Consider the following 16,298-nt stretch of genomic DNA (forward strand, 5'->3'; position numbering starts at 1 on the left):
CATTCTCCTCTCTGTTAGTCCCGCCTATACTTCCTGCCTGGCCACTGCCAATCAGCGATTTATTCATTGACCAATCAGCAACACATTTGACATACAGACCATCCCACAGTACGATACAGTCTATTATTAATCCCATTTTTGCATAAGAAGAATCTGGAGCTTAAAGATGTTTGTAGAATAATCAGGTCATAAAGGCAGTACCTTGACTCCAAAGGATGTGCCTTCAGGTCCTAAGTGTCTCACCTTTCTCTGTAGCAGTGATCAGCCTTCCATGTGAGGCCCAATCCATCTGCTGCCTATAAGTGTAAATATTTTTGTTAGTGTCTTACATTGATATGCTGACACACCACCTCTACTGTGTTTGAGTTACAGGGACAGAAGTGACAGAAAGTTGAACGACTTTAACAGAGACCAAAGTATCTATGGTCTATAAAGCCTGAAAACACTGATTATCTGAGCAGAATCTCTTGATTCTGAGCAGAAAAACTTGAAGCATCCTGGTATCCCATCATTTGGGAACTATGTAGTATATCTTCTTGCTATTGCGAGTCAGTGTTTAAAAGCTTATCAAGCTATAGGCACTCTACTTGCTATTCAAGCAAAAGCAGTAAACAAAAAAGAAAAGGCTACTTCTTTGTACAAGTTTCATCTTAGAATGTTGAGTATCTGAGGGAATAACAATGAGCAAGACAAGCCAACAGTGTGTGTGAGTGACACCCTTGAACACTGGCAAATGCTGTCAAGGCATGAGATCAAGTAGAGAGGGAAGTGAGGTATTTTTTTTAGCTGCCAAATCTCAAAGCCAATTTGCAGTGGGCTTTCAGAGAACCAAGTTTATCCTCACAGTCCCATTATTTGTCATAAAAGGTAACCCACAAACCTTGCTTTGTTATTCTTCCCATTCTCATGAAAAGGTTTCACTATGTAGATGATATCATGCTAATCACTGAGACTGTGCTGTTAGAAAATTATGTTTTAAAAAAAAGTAAGTGTTCCTAAAGGAACAAGGATAGGAAATAGACTGCGTAATGTGCAATGGCAAGAGTCAGCTGTAAAATTCTAGGCAGTTTAATAGTTGAGTGAGACATATATGATACCTGACAAGTTTATTGAGAAAACCCTAAAATATTCCGTGCTTATAAACATAAAACAGTAGCAGACATTCTGAGGGTTTATGGGATATTCAATCCAATCTTTCCCAAGCAGCTCGTCTCTTAAATAATATTTAAAATGGGATGCTATGTGACACAGGAACAAAAAAATAAAACCTCAAGAGACTTCCAGATAGGCTGAGACCCTTGCATTTGAGCTGCATTCAGAGATCTGACTTTATGGCTAGCTCAATGGAAAAGAAAAATGGGGAAATGTTGCATCAGCCACTATGAGTACAACAGATGTAGAAGGAAATAGGAAGCAGTGCCCTTCGATTTATATGGCAGTTCATAGCTCATTGATGCAGATTCCATTACTAAAACACAGGCCATCTGCCCTCATGAGGTTGTTCACTGAATTCATGTATAATCTGGATACAGGGGAGTCATCCCAGCCTGGAAAATAGTTAAAGCTGTTGACATTTCTGTGAAATAATCTGATACTTTGCATGTTGTTCAATCATGTGAAGCCTGTGCAAGGGACAGGCACAGCTGTAAAACTCATGGGAGTATTATGATCAAGAGAGGAACATACCATACCTGAAAAGACTATCAGAAAAGCCTTCAACAGCCTAGACTTTCCTGATTATGGCCTTGGCAGATGGATCCTCTGACAGGGAAGGTGCATAAGCTGACCTGTTCTGAATGAGATGGGAAGGGAGGCTATTCATGGCTTATACTGACAGTGAAGGATGCTAGTATTTTCTCACCTAGGCCTCCTGAAACATTTCCAAGCAAACAATCAGCAGACAAAGCCACCCAGGGTCTTGTTTAACAGTCTGTGTTATGTATGGGTACATCCAGGAGAAGCAATTAACACCAATAAGACACTCATTTTACAAACACGTGTATGGCTTTCAGAAGTAGGCTCTAGACAACCAACTCTAATGGTACTTTTACCTATCTTATCATCTTACAGGTGTTGCATTAATTGAAGACAAAACAAATGGTTATTATGACAGCAGTTGATATATTTAACCACAGAAGTCACCTTGCATTTGTAGAAAAAAAAAGAAGCGGTCCTAGAAAACAAAACACTTAACTTGAAGTCCCAATATAGAGCTGGCTACTTCTCTATTAGTTGCTAGCCTGTAACACCAGGGAAACCCTACAACCTACAAACTACAAACCCTGGCTGTTGGTGTTGGTGTGCCAAAAAATATGACAAGTCCATATTGCTCAAGACACTGCAGGCTTTTATTGTTGGGTATGGAGAAATCATACTGGGACTGAGCTAGTAGTTCCACCCTGCAGGTGGCCTTTCACAGTGCTTGAATTTGCTACATAGTTTACTGTGGATGAACTCCTGCCAACATTTCTCCTCAGTTATTAACTCTGTATACCATACTACCAACATGCAAGACAAATTTGCTTACTCATATAATAATGGCACAACTGTTATTGGTACAGCCAACTGCTTTTCTATTGGATTTAAGGTTGCTCCACAGAAAGGAACTCACAGAAAGGAACTCATAACTGGAGCTGTAAGAAAGCTCAAATGCTCATAGCTAAACTATGATAGGTCCAGATAGAGAGGCCACTGCTATTACCTTATTAAACAAATGTGGTGTGCCTGCCTCCCAAGCATTTATATTTATGCCCATAGATAGACTATTGGCTGCTCTCAGCCTCATAACTAGAATTAAAAATTTTTTTTTATTTTGGTTTTTCGAGACAGGATTTCTCTGTGTAGCTTCCTGCCTTTCCTGGAACTCACTCTTATGGTGGTATTTTATTTGTACTGAAATGTGATTTTAATTGTTTGTTAATAAATAAAGTTGCCTGGGGGTCAGAGCTATTAGAGCCATAGCAAGAGTGTGGCAGTAGTGGTGTACGCCTTTAATCCCAGTACTTGGTAGACAGAGCTAGGTAGATCTCTATGTGTTCAAGGATACAGCCAGTACTGGAGACACATATCTTTAATCTCAATCCCAATCATAGAAGACTTGGAAGTCTCTATAGACAGGCAGTGACAAGGCAGTCATGTGTTTGGGTTTACAACCAATGAGAAGGCAGAACAGAAAGACTATATAAAGACAAACACACAGGAAGTAGGTCTCTTTTGGAGAGGTCTCTTGGCTCAAGAGGCTAGCTGCAGGGTAAGGCTCTTAGCTCTGATCTCTTGGCTTTCTTCTTTGCATTGGTTCTGTGTTTCTTATTTAATAAGATGGTTAGTTACATCTACACACTCTGTAGCCCAGGCTGATCTCACACTCAGAGATCCACCTGGCTCTGCCTCCTGGATGCTGGGATTCAAGGTGTGCGGCGCCACCACCCGGCTACAATAAACTTTTTTTGTAGTAGACCATGTTTTCTGGAGACACTGATAACTGGAAAAGATTCTCAGTACAATTTACTGTTGCTATGGCATAGTGGCCCAATGTTCATCAATGGAAAATAAATCAGAGATGTGCATCACTCCCTCCAGTGCTCAGAGAACATTATATAAGAAAAGGCAGGGTGTAAGAGCTGGTGGAAAAGGCAGAGTGTGCGGTAACTATTTTTTCAAGTTGAAACATTCCTTCCTAGAAGAAAAAGGCTCATAAGATTTATGAAGCTAATTAAACATATAAGGCTCAAGAAACTCACAAAATTTATCACTCAAGAAGAATCCTCCCAACAGTAAACAGTTGCTGAGGGTGACGACACTATAATAGATCTTCCTATAAGTGGGACAGAGACCTCTAGGGATGTTGTCACCCATGCTGGGGCAGGTCTTTTTCACAATGCAGCTGCCCAGAGTCACTCATCCTCTTCTAAGTAACCCCAATAAACTTATTAGCTCCCCAAACTAGATTTTAATGGAATCATTTCTTTGATTTGGTATCACTCCTTTATCTGAGGTGAATAGATGTTTATGTGTCCCAAAAGAAAACTCATGTGACAGAAAGCTTCAAAAATGGTCATACTGAAACTTGGTTTCACCTATATTTCTAGTTTCTATTAGCTTGATGCTTTAGAGCAGGGGCTCTCAACCTGTGGGCCACAGCCCCTTTGGGGGTCACACATTAAATATCCTACATATCAGATATTTATGTTATGATTCATAACAGTAACAAAATTAAAGTTATGGAGTAGCAACAAAATAATTTTATGGTTGGGGGTCACTACAACATGAGGAACTGTATTAAAGGGTCACAGCGTTAGGAAGGTTGAGAACCACCGCTTTAGAGTCTACTGTGAATGCACATTCTGGGTGCGCCATGTTCTTGATAACCCGATAACATTGGTGGGTCATCTGACTTTGGCCTCCTGCTCCCGTCTTCATCCCTTTTCTCAAGAATATGCTTTCAAATACAAACCACCAAATAGGGCAGTGGTGACACATGCCTTTAATCCCAGCACTCAGGAGGCAGAGCCAGGTGGATCTCTATGAGTTCGAGGCCAGCATGGGCTACAGAGTGGGTTCCAAGAAAGGCACAAAGCTACACAGAGAAACCCTGTCTCCAAAAAAATAAAAAATTAAAAAACCCCACAAACCACCAATCCAGAGTTCCAACCACGACAAGCATGATGCTTTCACAATTCAGACCACCTGCCCTACATACCCCTGGCACAAGTTCTAAGAAAGCTAGCAACATTCTCAATGCCTTGGAGATTTCTTGGGCTACTCAAACTAATTGATGTTAAGCCATTTAATCTGTTTTACTTGTTCCTTAACATGGAAAGCACAATAAAGGCACTTCTCACAGGTCCCTCCATTTTGTGACTGTCCCTGATGATCCTCTGTTTGGCTCCTCAAGCCATAATGAGTACTCATCTTCTCTTTGGATCTGTGACTATAACAAACTATCTTTTCAACAACAGTCATCTCTTTATCTCTTGGTTTAACTGTGGTGGATTGAATAAAAATGGTCCCCCATAGACCCATAGGGAGTGGCAGTATTAGGAAGTGTGGCTTTGTTGGAGTAGGTATGGCCTTGTTAGAGGAAGTGTGTCACTGGGAGGTGGGCTTTGAGGTTTCATATACTCAAGCCAGTGTGGTAATTCTCTTCCTGCCGCCTGTGGATCCAGATGTAGATCTCTCAGCAACTTGTGGAGCACCTTGTCTGCCTGCATGCCACCATGACAATAATGGACTAAACCTCTGAAACTGTAAGCCAGTCCCAATTAAAGGTTTTCCTTTATAAGAGTTGCCATGGTCATGGTGTCTCTTCACAGCAATGGAAACCCTGACTAAGACAATATCCATTCCTAAATAGTATTAAAACAAGTCTGTGCTAAGAAGCTCTAAATGTATTTAGGGCTTAGTTTGTGGGTGTGACATGATGTATGGAATTTCCTTCAACCATTTCATTAATCTTCTGAGGGAAGCAGTTCAGTTATGACTCTCCTTTGCAGAGAAAGCATTAAAACACGAAGCTGTCTAGGGAGTCGTGTGAATGTATTTGATGTCCTGATCTCCCTTGTGGGTATAGATTCTCTGCCAGAAGCAGCTGTCTCAAGAAGAGACAAAACAAATAAGAACTTCTGTAGTTGCCCTTGAAAATCAGAGCAATTTGAATCTGGCATATCTAATTAATGAAAATAAGAACTAAATATAATAAATTAAATTAATTGGATAAAGGTTTTTCTTTTTCAGGAAGTAGTGAATAAATTATTAATGAATGGATTATTAGTGAGTGGTAATGACTCATGCAATTAAAATTATCTAGGTACATAAACTCATGATTTAAAGAAAATCCTTTCAAATTATTGTTCTCTGAAATACTTATTTCTTCCAGTGTAATGCTATTAATTTGATTCGTTTCCTGAGCAAAATCTTTATTTTTATATAACAATTGCTATGTATATATATAAATCCAAGAAATGGAGGCAGCAAGATGCCTCAGTACGTAAGGACCTTGCTACCAAGCCTGACCACCTGAATTTGGCTCCTAAGACTCACAAGGTGGAAGGAGAAAAAAGATTCCCCTAAGATGTCCTCTGACCTCCACATATGTACCACATCTCTCTCTCTCTCTCTCTCTCACACACACACACACACACACACACCTAAATGCGGTGCAAAGCACAGAAAGTAATTAATCTCTTTTAAATTATTGAAGAATTAGACATGACGTTAGGTATGACAACACCTGATTTCTTCACATTTTCTTTTTTATTGTGTTTTAAATAAATTATAACTGCATTGTTTCCTTCTTCTCTTTCCTCCCTCTAGCCTCTCTCACACCTCCCTCCTTCCTCCCCCTCAAATTCACAGCCATTTTTTCATTATTTTGATATGCATAAATATATAAACACAACCTGCTAAGTCCTTTCAGTGTTGCTTGTGGTGTGGGCACATAGTGCTATAGAAAGGCACTGACAGTATCTCAAGACTGATCAACTTTGTACAAGAAAGTCATGCATTTAAAAAACTAGACTTAGGAACTTGGCCAGACACGAGAATATTAAAATACAGCATAGGCTACAGGTATCAGTGCAAACAATGTGCTTACTACAGTAATGACCATCAACTATAGTTAAGAAATTTTCTGTGACAACAAATGGGATCATCAAATATTAAACAACCCCTCTGCTACTGAACAAAGTACATTTCTGAGTAGTCATTCTTGCTATTCTGCTTTCTAACTTAAAATAGCCTGTGACAATGACATCCAAGAGGACTCTTGCAATAGGCCACCTCTGCTTGAAGACTCATAGTGTCATCATTTGCATACTGCTCAATGTTATGTAAATATTGAAGACACTCCTAAAATATGTAGTGACAGAAAAGGATTATGACAACATGACGTTACTAAAAAAAAAAAAAATCACATGCAGAAAGAAACCCTTTCTGATGTATCAGAAAAGCTTTAAATGTCATGAGCACACCACAGTGAAATGAACTTCCATGGTGGCTAGGTCCAATGCACTTGTGTCATGGCGATGGTGTGTTCTGCACACTCGAGGCTTTGACTGCTTCTTTAATCAGCTTCTCCTCTGACTCTCTGTATTCAGCGACTTCCAGTCAGATTTGCCACTGACTCACCTGGAACAAAGCCTTGCCCTTTCTCAGAAAATTTCAAATTGTTTGAATTCCAAGCCACGAAAACTTTCTTTTAGACAATTTCAACATCATGGAAGTGAACCAAACAAAAAACAAAACAAAACAAAAAAACAAAAAACAAAAAGAAGTAACTAGCCTTTTGGAAGCTGCTGTTGTAAAAGTGCTCCTGGTAGGAGGGTGCTCTGAAAGCAATCAGGATAAAGAAAATGGAAGTTCTTTGATCAATTTACTCAATTAAATTCTTAACTGTAGTTATGGTTGTGGATGTAATTAGCATATCGCCTGGCCAGTTAACAGAAGTGACAATGTCATGGAGGCTTTCCTGAATGTATTTGACCCTGCTCTGAAAGAAAGAAGCAACTGTTTCTCCTGAACTAATTTGTCTAGGAAGGAAGGCAGAAGAATCCATTTCACCGATGGATGGGCTTATTTCACCAGATATATACTGTGAAAAGCTGGTCATTAAATTATCACAGACCCCTTATCTACATTAAGCTCAGGCCAGATGTTATCTCTGGTCCATTTATATATGTATATAGTCTGAGTGGGTGCATTCTACTTAATTTTGCTTCAATAGTTCCTTCTTCAACTTTAGAAGTGGGAATCAAAAACAACTTTCTTTTCCTTCCAAAATCCCGATCATATGATCCTTTTTCTAACCAATTTCTGGGGTCATTTTCTGCACATGGTACTTCATTTGTTGAATAGGTTCAGTTAACCATTCCCAGGCTTAGCTAACTGCTGAAGACAAAGTAAGAAGAGAGAAATCGTTGCCATTCTCCAGTAGGTGGATAGTTCTGAATGCTCATCAGCTCTGAAATGATGGCACAAACTGTACACTTTGCTAAATAGGATTCCACCAAGGGGGTGTCAACTACCAGTTTGGAGCACTGGTCAAATACATTCAGGAAAGCCTCTATGACATTGTCACTTCTGTTAACTGGCCAGGTGATATGCTAATTACAGCCACAACCATAACTACACTTAAGAATTTAATTGAGTAAATTGATCAAAGAACTTCTGTTTTCTTTATCTTGATTGCTTCTATCTAGTAATCATCTATCACCATGTATTTCAGAGCTTTGGTTTTCTCTAACGCCATTGATGGCCCCATTGGCATCACCACTGTTGAGATCTTCCCTTGCAACCACTTCTGGTTAAGTAGTTCTTTGCATCTGGTGGTGGCTTTTTGCTAGTCTTGTTAGGACTTTCCTGGAGAAGTGGTGGGTCAGTTCTGAAGTCAAGCCGAAGTGTCTGTCCTGGAGGTGATGTTTCCATGGGTGGTAGTCATGCACCAAGAGGAATCATAAGTTACCTGGGACTGCAGTTTGGACACTTGAGTTTTATGCATTAAGAATAGTTGAGTAGGTGTCAAGTTAATCTGACTTTTCATAAACCTGTCCTCCATTTCTCCAAATTTCCACTCTGTAATATATGTGTCCCTTATGACCAATCAAATAATAACTTCCCATGGTAGTTGAAAATCTAGCCTGTACTAAGGGACTGGTTCAAATTCTGATGCCTAGCATTGTCCCTACATACCAGCAAGTTTTTGGACTGGTTCCTGATTCATTTTCATCCTGGATGGCATGAATTATTCCTCAAGAAGAAAAGGCACTTATCATCCCTTGATCTTTAGGGGAAATCATAAATAAACACTCATAGATCTCTTACTGTATCTTGGCAGATCAATCACCTTTGGTCAATTATGAAGACAACCCTTGCGTGAGACTTAATGGTGTTCTTGTAACTCTGCTACAAGAGAAAACAAATCTTTCCTAGCAATTTCTTCCTTAACATCAAGGATGAGTTTAGACTCTATACTTATATTGAGGAACCCATAACCCAGTGTGTCAAACGTCTCACGGGTAAGTTTATTCTGTTGCCTCTTATTTTCCTGAAGGTAGAATCCCACCATCCTTTTCTATTGGTGGAGTTTCTGTAGTGGAGTTGCGTCTCATCTAGTGCCTTGGGTGAGAATCGATTTCTGAGTGGTTTGCTGTGGGGTTTCACCCAGGAGCTCCCTGTTGCCATCAGTCTTAGGACCATGATGAGACGCTTTTTCCTCTCATCCTTTCACTGAGGAGGCAGTGAAAGCAGAAGCCTGCCCTTCTACAACCCCACTTCCGACTTCAGTAGCCTGGCAACAAAGAACCTTCAAAAGGAGCAATATGAACGGAAGGGGTGTGGTATGGGGAGCATAGGACAGGTGAAAATTTTTCACTGAGAGTTCAGCAGCTTGCCCCTCAGGATCCCTGTGACAAAGAAAGAGAAGGGGAAATGAAAACATGGGACAGGCAGGAGAGGAAAGGTAACTGGAAACTCTCAGCTTAGAGGATTCACTAGAGCAGCTACCACCCTGGTACCTGCTACCACACCCAACACCCTGGTACCTGCTACCACACCCAGCACCCTGGTACCTGTTACCACACCCACCACTCTGGTACCTGATACCACACCCACCCCCATGGTACCTGATACCACACCCACCCCCCGGTACCTGATACCACATCCACCACTCTGGTACCTGATACCATACCCACCATCCTGGTACCTGTTACCACACCCACCCCCCTGGTACCTGATACCACACCCATAGAGTGATAACTTGCTGCTAGTGCCAAGGTATGTCTGAAGCCAAATGTCACTCTGGAGTTATTGTACCATTTCAAGAAGAAAGATTTTAGATTTGTAGGAATTAATTCAAGTCATGCAGCTAAAAAAATGTTTTAATCCAGATTTCATGTACTTCCTCAGATATCATATCCAAGTTGAAATAGTCAGCAAGGAAACTATGGTAGACAGAGAATATGAGATAGGAAAAACAAAGACGGGATTATAAATAAAGGAGAACTGAGAGTAAGAAAGGGAAGGTTATTCACTCCTACATGCTAATGTCGCCGGTACAAGGAGGTACTCTGCATACTGCCAAAGGAGAAGCATAAATGCCAACCCAGCCACAAAAGCTTTGATCTATAGTTCTGTCTGCCTGGAAAATGTGCTAGTGCAGTAGTGGTACAAAGTCTGTGGGAGTAACCAACCAACATCTGACTTGACTGAAGGCCCACTCGACAAGATGCAGCCCATACCCAATACTGTTTGGGTGAACAAGAACCAGAGACTAGATTGCCCAGGAGCCTAGGATAAAACCAAATACTGTTCTGAATATTTTAAAGGAGAAATAAAATGACTCCTAATGACATCTGCTATACTCATAGATCAGTGTCTTGGCCATCCATCATCAGGGAAGCTTCCTCCTGCAGCAGATGGGAACAAATACACAGACCTATAACCAAACATTAATGCAGAGAGTGAGAGACTTTGGAACACTCAGCCCTAAACAGTATGTCTCCATCAAATCCTTCCACTCAAGGCTCAGAAAACCCTAAGGAAAAGGAGGCAGAAAGAGTATAAGAGCCAAAGGAGAAAGGAGATGGAGGACACCCAGGAAACAAGGTCCTCTTAATTAGCATGATCAGTGCACATACAAACTCACAGACTGAGGCAGCATGCACAGACCTGCACCAGATGGGGTCCTAGAGCTGAAAGGAGAAGGGGACACATGTCCCCATTCCTAAGCCAGAAACTATCTCCAATTGAGAACCACTCGTAAATAAATTTTAGTTTCCTCCAAGGGAGCCTCACTGGGGTGAAAAAAATTACTCTTAACAGTAGGCTGCATATCCAACAGTAGATGGCCAACAGCAAATGAACTCCACGGTGTCTTTTGAGGTCCCTTGAGTTTTTTGTTTGTTTGTTTGTTTGTTTTTTGTTTTGGGGGTTGTTGTTTTGTTTTGTTTTGTTTTGTTTTGTTTTGTTTTGTTTTTCGAGACAAGGTTTCTCTGTGTAGCTTTGCGCCTTTCCTGGAACTCGCTTGGTAGACCAGGCTGGCCTCGAACTCACAGAGATCCGCCTGACTCTGCCTCCTGAGTGCTGGGATTAAAGGCGTGTGCCACCACCACCTTTGCTAATGTTATGTCAGGGATCTTTTTTCATTTTCTTTTTCTTCTTTTTTTTAAAATTTTACCTTATTTTTTATTTTATTTTATTTGTATTTTTTTCTTCTCTCTTATTACTCTGCAGGTCCTTTGCATATATATCATGGCTTTCAGTTTAGCGGTTTTAATGGGATTCCAGGTGTGCAAATGAGTAGGCCTGTGTTTCATGTGCCTTCTCTTGGTCTCTTTTCCACCTGTTTGTTTGTTTTGTCCAATTCAGATGTGTTAGTTTTTGTTTTATCTTCTTTTATTTTATTATTAGCCCATAGAAGCCTGTTCATTTTCTAAGGAGAGACAGAAAGGGGGTGGATCCAGATGGGAGGGGAGGTTCCAGGTTGTTTCTCTATCTCTGGAAATTCAAAGTAGTTTCTCTCCACACCCTATTGCAATTTACCCATACAGAAAGAATGTAAACCTCTCTCTCTCTCTCTCTCTCTCTCTCTCTCTCTCTCTCTCTCTCTCTCTCTCTCACACACACACACACACACACACACACACACACACACACACACACGAGAGAGAGAGAGAGAGAGAGAGAGAGAGAGAGAGAGAGAGAGAGAGAGAGAGAGAGAAACAGACATGCAGTGTCTTACAAAGTCATAGTCATAGCAGTGGTTTGGCCCAAGCCTCTCTACGGCTGCATCTGATCAGTGAAGGAGACACGAGGCAATGCATTGGTCCTGCGTGTCTGGCAACTTTTCTAAAGCTGGAATTTAGTGTACAAAGAACATATTAGCCAGGGGCACAGGGATGGAATAGAGAAGTACTCCTGAAAATGTGTCTAATTCCTTTCAGATGTCTTCCATCAACTATTTTTTGGTGTGCTTTCCTGTTTTCCATTTAGTGCCATTTATAGCCATATCTTCAAATATGAGTGAGAATGGAGATTCTAAAAATAAATACTAGCTATACATATTTATGCATGCCCATATATTACTCAAACATAAACACTTATAAAAATACAAATGCCTGTAAAATATAAACAAAAGTATTTTAAAGGAAGAAGTTGTGATTACTTTTCATTTACCTTTTATTTTTGTCTCATCTATTGCTGTTTACAGTGGAAAACAGTGATAAAAGATTTATTAAAATGTTCCGTTCCTCTTTATAGTCAGACATCCTTTCTCATAAATTGTTAAAACTGTGCAAATCTCCAGTTGTTTCCTCTGATACATGTTCAAAAGAAGAAGAAAAAAATCAATCACAGGTCTCAGGGACCCTTACAGTGTGTGTTTGGGGGTAGGGCTTTCAGAAGAAGAGGGAGATATGTTCAGAAAACCTGTATATTTTAACAAAGAATTGCTCAAGATAATTCTTCAAATCCTTCCTAACGAACACAGACTGTCTTGGTTAAAAAAAAAAAAATGAAAGCAAATCACTAGACCAATGGAGAGAAATCATGAACAAGGTGCCAATGGCTGGGAGAAAATGGACAAAGAGATCAATAGACAGATCCATGAATAAGTGAATCCTCTTCCTCAGTGAGTGTTCTAGAAGTTTCCTTTTTATAGAAAAATGCAGACTGTGTTGAGCTGACTGTCCTCAGCCACGCCTATGGAGACCCCACTGAGAAAGAAATGGCTTTTAGCTCATGAGGGACCTCCTCTCACATGAGGGACCTCCTCTCACATGGGATTTACCCTGAACTCATTATTTAAACATGACTCTTTTTTTCCTTTCTGAACAAATCAATTGTTCCAATTAAAAATTCAAAGAGATTGTTTTACTTACCTAAGAGAACCAGCTGTCCTAAAGGATCTAAAATAGTCTCATTTAAAAAGTACAAACAGATGGTACCACTTGGTACTACTCACTTCAGTTTAGAAGGCCTTCCTCTTCTGTGCCGTACATACTTTAACCATCAAACCAGGCAGTTCACAAGCCAGTCATCATTACAGTAAAGTGGTTCCTTTCTGCTGATAATGAGGTTTGGTTCATTATATGATATCATCCACAATTTTAAGACTCCTCTAAAAGCATTATATGTCATTAGATATTTTACAAACTCGTATTAAAAATAGAACATTGAGTTACATTAGTATGTCCCATTTTATTGAACTAATAACCTAGGGTTAAACCCATAAAATTATCATCTGTTTCTCATTATTATATAAAACAACCAACTGCCCAAAAGGATATACATAATATAATATAAATCCTAATAGTGAATTTTCTACTCTTATTTATTAGTTCCTTTATAGCTATTCCTACAATTACTGCATGAGAAACTATGAACAAAAACTTTTTCACATGCTGACATCTAGAAAAGTCACCTAGATTTTATTCTTGTTACTGATAAGAAAGTGCTCTTTTATTTACCGTGTGTTTGTCAACTACAAGCATTATCATTTTAATCTTATTTTTAATGTTACCATGACAATTTGTCAAATATAAGTTTCTCATTTACTGAATCATACCTATGTTCTGGTTTATATTATACATAGACTGATCTATGAGTTCATACTCAGATATTCCAAACTGGCACCAGAACATTTTAACTTACATCTACTTAGGTCTTGTGCTAAAGATGCAGAGGTGAGCAAGACATACAAGGACAGTGGGCAATCTGCAGACATTTTCGTTGTGATAGTAAAGTTGCTCATATCCTGGGAGAAGGTGTTAGGCCTGCTGTCCCAAGGACAGAAAAGGCTGGAATGTGTTAAGGGATCTGTTCTCATCCAGAAAGAGAAGAAACCCATGAAAAGAATGGTTATTTTCTGTTCTTTTTCTTCACGGCTTGTAACCCTTAACTGCTGGTCATCTATTAAAAATACCATTCCTAATTTGGTATTGTTTGGTTATTAATGTTTTCTTGCCAAATTTAGCAATTAACCCCCCCATACAGTTTTGCTCCTGTTCAAGTTCAGAAGAAAATTGTCTACCACATGATGACAGACATCGTTACTAACATTTTCACTAATGGCATCTATAATTGTTTTGTATTTAAATCTCTATGTGGAATATATTTTATAATCTGAAATAATACTATGATGTCTTATGATCCTTTCGTTTTAAGAATTTTTAAAGAGTAAAATTAATTTTTATTATTTATAATCAGAAAGAATATAGAATTTCTGTTCTTCACACCTTTTTACAAATTAAAAAAAAAATACAAGTTTTAAAATGCTGGTGATTGGCTGTTTTCCAGGTCATGACTAGGCAAATCACCTGTAGATGTAACACTCTTATTAAATAAGAAACACAGGGCCAAATGCAGAGTTAAAAGCCCAAGAGGTCAGAGCAGTAGCTGAGAGCTGATTTTAAAAACCCTTTCTTACCCTTCACTGCTGCTGCCGTCCTTCCCCTCAGAAGGAGGCCTACTTCCTGTGGGTCTGTCTTTTTATTGACTTTCTGTTCTGCCTTCTCATTGGTTGTAAACCCAACCACATGACCTCCTCGTCACTGCCTGTCTATACAGACCTCTAGGTCTCTATGGTTGGTATTGAGATTAAAGGCGTGTGTCTCCATGCTGGCTGTATCCTTGAACACACAGAGATCTGCCTGTCATGTGATTGGGATTAAAGGTGTGCACCACCACTGCCCAGCTTCTGCTATGGCTTGCTATTAGTTCTGACCCCCCAGGCAACTTGATTTATTAACATACAAATAAAATCACATTTAGCACAAATAAAATATCACCATAATCATCCACTTGTCCGAGTTCGTTTTCTGTGCTGTGACAAAATACTGACCAAAAAGGATATGGGAAGGAAAGGGTTTATTCAATTGGCTTATAGCTTATAGTCCATCAAGAGACACAGGGCAGAAACTCAAGGCAGGAACCTAGAGGCAGGAATTAAAAACCACAGAGGAAGGTTGCCTGCTCAACTTGTGTCTTACACAACCCAGGACAACGCTCCCAGGGCTAGCACCACCGCACTTGGCAGGAAAATGCCCCCCCAGCCCGATCGGATGGAGCAAACCCTTTATTGAGGTTCTTTCTTCCCAGGTTTGTGTCCAGTTGACAAAGTTAACCAGCACACGCGCCTCCGAGACCGTTTAGTAAAACTGGGAGATCCACACCACACTATTGAGAAATCTGCTCCAACCTTTTCTCCTGCAGAGGCCTCCTGGAATGCTTCCTTGCTCTCAGTCAGTTTATAACTCAAGAAAGACAGCATGAATGAGTGGAAACGGATCCAAGATGCCAGACCAAGCTTGAAGCCGAAAGATCCATTCTGAGCTGCAAATGCGTACAAGTGACCCTGCATTTTTAATATATACGTATATATATTTTGAGACAGGATCTCAGGCAACCAAACCTGGACTTGAACTCAGTATGTCTCTGAAGTTGAACTTCAACTCTAAACTTGCTACCTCTGAGGAAATAGGAGAGTTATACAGCTCCCTGTACATAGACAGACAGGGAAAAGATGTAGGTAAATCAATGTAATTTTCACTTAAATATTGAAGATGGTCAACTTCTTTTTGGTTGGTTGTTGCTACAACTTGTTTAACAGCAGAGTAGTTTTTTTCTATTTATTCTTCTCTCCTGTATAATATCCTGACTGCAGTTTCCCCCTCCCTCCTCCCTTCCCATTCCTGCCCCTGCCACCCAGATCTCTGTTTGATGGTCCAACTTCTTAATTTCTCCCCACTGGTAGAGTCTGTCTTTTTATGTGCCCTGCTTTCTCTCTCTCTCTCTCTCTCTCTCTCTCTCTCTCTCTCTCTCTCTCTCTGTCTCTCTCTCTCTCTCTCTCCCCCTCTGTGTGTGTGTATGCATTTATGGATTATATTTATACACTAAATCTGGGCTATGAATTATCAATCTCTTTTAATACATAATTTATAAACATCAACCTTCCTAATATGTAATATGTTTTAAGAAGGTATCTATTGCTGTATCTATATCTAAACATTTGAGTAATATTCCAGAGTGATACAAATATCAAATTACAGGCCCAAAGCAATAGGATATACTGACCATGTATCATCAAAACTATGAACCAAAATAAACCTTTTTATCTCTAAAAATAATTCTAATAATAAATTTTAAAAAACAATAATAAAATAAAATATCTTTTCTAGTTTTCCCTGGCTTTCCTATGTGAAAATTTTTTCCCATGATTATTTTACTGGATATCTTCTATGACAAACTTAACACACAGCACTGTGGTTTGCTGTGGAATAATCCTTTTGTACACTGTGAAGATATGT

The 16,298-nt window shown here is 39.6% G+C and overlaps 1 pseudogene; it reads right to left on the minus strand.

Annotated features, from left to right (window-relative positions):
- Positions 1 to 7,413: 7,413 nt before the first annotated feature.
- On the minus strand, positions 7,414 to 8,245 carry LOC128112385 (eukaryotic translation initiation factor 4 gamma 2-like; annotated as a pseudogene).
- Between the last annotated feature and the right edge of the window lie 8,053 nt (positions 8,246 to 16,298).

This window comes from Peromyscus californicus, unplaced genomic scaffold (genome assembly GCF_007827085.1).
Source record: "Peromyscus californicus insignis strain IS unplaced genomic scaffold, ASM782708v3 Scaffold_17__1_contigs__length_78620276, whole genome shotgun sequence".
Taxonomy (NCBI): domain Eukaryota; kingdom Metazoa; phylum Chordata; class Mammalia; order Rodentia; family Cricetidae; genus Peromyscus; species Peromyscus californicus.